Here is a 3,664-nt window from a genome sequence, read left to right as displayed (position 1 = left end):
TTCATGAGTTCTCCATTTTTACATGATTTTCCTTCATTCCCTTGATCCAATCTTTACCTCCTAAATCTAAAATCACTTAACAAACATATCAAGGCATCTAATGGAATCAAGGTGAATTAAATTTAGCTATTTTAAGACTTAAAAAGCATGTTTTCACTCTTAAGCACAATTAAAGGAAAAGTTATAAAACCATGCTATTTCAATGGATAAATGTGGGTAAAAGGTTATAAAATCCCCTAAATTAAGCACAAGATAAACCCTACAAATGAGGTTTATCATAACCCCATAGCTAGGAAATAGTTAAATAATCTCTCAACAAATAATTAAAACCACAAAACATTCAAAATTTCAAAGTTAGAAAGGTAACAGAATCAACTACGAGCAAATGTGTTCCATATTTATTTTCCCCTGACATTTTCATTTAACCGGAAATCATAACCTATAGCTACTCACTCTCTAATTGTTTACAATAGGAGCAGCTTTAACATTCTCATGAGGTTTATAAGTTTTTTCATTATTATTGTTATTATTATTACTACCACTATTAGTTACATTGCTATACATGAAGGACCGAATTAATTGGGGATTAAGTTATATAATAATGTACTGCAATTTACACCATACAAAAAAGTCATTAAAAATTTATCGATATTCTATAAAAAGTCTGTATGGTCGATATCATGTGTGTGCATCTTAATCTTTCCTTGTATTGTTCATTTAGTAGATAAAAAAAAAGCATCTTACACTAAGCATTGGTAACACCTTACTTTATAAAAAAAAAAACTAAACATTACCTTAAACTGGTCAAAGGCATGCTCCTTGGAAGCCTTGCTCATTGTCTTCCAACTTTTTTCATAAATTGGTAACTGTTGAAAATCAGACGCCAATGTCCCCAAGAACCCGCTCAATAGGGCCGCTGCCTGACCAACTTGTTGCAATTCTCTGTTATGGTTTAGCAGGATCTTCTTTCCAGGAGGAAGTGCTAATGCCTCCTTAACAGTCAGCTCCATACAATAAGTCACACCATTCTCTAACAGAGGGAACAAACTTTGAACGTTAGTTTACTAAGCGAATTAGAATGTACGGAGAAGAGTAATTACACTTTCTAAGAAACAAGCATCAAAAGAATACCTATGACATCAACAACCCAATAATCGGTGTCCTTTTTTGCCGTTGGCATTGCCTTGGCGTTCAACTTCATGTGCAGCAAATAAGTCGTCCACAGGGTCATCGAACGACTTGACCTCATCCGCCCCCGGGTCATAGTTTTCATCTTCTGAATGGTCATCTACAACTTCATGTAAATCCGGATGCTTTTTATTTATCGCAGGAGCTCGAGCGTCCCCAATGTCACTTGACGGAGCCAGCCGTGCTTCATTGCGTGGTGGTCTAAACGGTATAGCATTAACACGGGATTGTCAAGCACCATTGCCAGAATGCGGAGGTGGAGGTGCTCTAGCACGTCGCTGTGCACTAGAAGTATTTGCACCCGTATCATGTGTTCCATCCGTGTGCTAAAAAAAATAGTTAGTACATCAACCAATTTTTTTCAGCATTTCCACAAATTATATTGAATAAAAGTCTATCCTAAAAGGCAAATGAACATTTGATCTAAGTTGTGCATTAAATAACTCACCGGAGTAGCGTGTGTTTGACTATTAGGGACAGCTACAGGTCCGGCTGCAGTACTAACGGTGTACCTAATAGTGTAACTTTTTTCTATAAATTCAAATTTATATTTTAAATATGCAATAATTTACAAAAGAAATTTGTTTCAATTTATAAATTAATTACATTCATATTAAATTACTTGCAATTTTAAATAATACTAACAAGTAACAACAATAGTAACAATAAGTCTTCCAAATTTCTTTAATTAAGGTGAGGCATTATTATAAAATATACTCAAATAAAACACAATAAATTAAGTAGGGGACTCAAAATGATTTTCACATATCAAAATAGTTTTACATAATATAAAATTATAACTTTGATTTTAAGCTGATTTTTGAAGTATTATCAAAATTTATAATCATCAATTACAGATACCATAATCATCATCATCATATGATTTATCTTTGTACATAGCTTCTAGCATTATTAAACTTAAAGCCACCGATTAAACTTTCATATGTCGTTCATCCAAAACATAATAATAATTTTAAGTGACATTGAACTAATTTATTTATTATGGACTAATTTATCTAATATTATCCATTTAGATATCAGTAAAGAATTCTTGACTGCACAAGCCTAACGGCTTTATTTCTTTTGTTTAATTGAAACCAAATTACAAACATGGTATAACAAGGAACCAGACTTAACGTATCACTAAAATAGAGTTATATAAACATTAAAACTAAAAATAAAAAAGCATGAATATTGAGTTAAATAAACAAACAAAAATCAATTAAAAAAGCATGCATAAATAGAAAAAAAATACTTGGAAGCTCGACCAAATGTCAACGTTGATGGAGGGGAGACAGAGCCACCGAATGACCAAGGCAAGTAGCAGTATTAGAGCACCTTCAGACCGAGAAACGAACAGAGCTTGCGACAGCTTGGGTGCGTGAGGGAGGCTTCGCGATGACCACAATGGTTGCTTAATGGAAGGGAAGGAGGGTTGCGACGGAAGGAAAGGGAGCGACCTGAGGACCAACGGTGGCGGCACGCGGATATAGCTGGCCACAGGTGAAGGGCGACGCATTGGAGGAGATTCGGCAGAGACCTTCGCGTGAGGGCGGCGCTCTGAACTTTAGAAGCTGGATCTCTTCATTTCTCTTGGAGTGGGCTCTAATTAGGGTTACATGTGGGCTGAAACGGCAACATTGTGATGTTGCTTCAAAAAGCCGACCAGGTCACAGTTCGGTTTGCCCGAATCGAATCTCGGCCGGTTCATTGGCTTAATTTCGGTTTTTAAAATATCCAATTTTTGCTTAATCAACCGAGTATATTTAAGAAAACAATAAAAAATAAAATAAGTCTGTTTGAATATGCCGAAAGTAATTTTTGGTTAATTAGCTAATGTTTAGAAATATGTTATACTAAAAATTTTAATAATGGTTTCAATATATATTTTTTCGATTAATCATGTTCTATATAAGGAAAAACAATAAATTGGTTTTGTGTACCTTTTATATTGTTGATCTCTTTTTTTCCTTTTAAGTGTGTTGTACGTCAAATATGTTATTTAAGATAAAGTATTCTTACATCATTTTTTTGTTTACTAATTTTTTACTTCTATTTGGTACACAGTTCAGACTATTTTTTTTGGCATCTTTGACCTACAAACATAAGGTGCGTAATGAATTATGTGTATATGTTGTACTATTTGTAGTATCTTGGATTTATTAGTTCCCTTATTGGTTTGTCATAATAATATTCTCAATGTGTGTCTTGATTATTTATTTTTAAGAAATGGTCATTTATTAATGAATATCGTCATTATTTGACATATTGAATTAATATTTAGCTTATTCATTTTCTAATTATAAATATTAATCCTAGATTATAAAAATTGTAAGACTTAATTAAAATAGTTTGTCTCAATTTTTTACGTCTTTGATGTGTTCCTTCGCTGAGTACTAATTAGTAATCACTCTATTGATGATTTGTAATTTATCCCAGAAAAAAATTCTGGTGAGTTACATCATTTTAAAGAATT

This window comes from Arachis duranensis, unplaced genomic scaffold, assembly GCF_000817695.3.
Source record: "Arachis duranensis cultivar V14167 unplaced genomic scaffold, aradu.V14167.gnm2.J7QH unplaced_Scaffold_106250, whole genome shotgun sequence".
In the NCBI taxonomy this organism is placed as follows: domain Eukaryota; kingdom Viridiplantae; phylum Streptophyta; class Magnoliopsida; order Fabales; family Fabaceae; genus Arachis; species Arachis duranensis.
The sequence above is the reverse complement of the archived record's forward strand: the minus strand, read 5'-3'. Positions refer to the sequence as shown.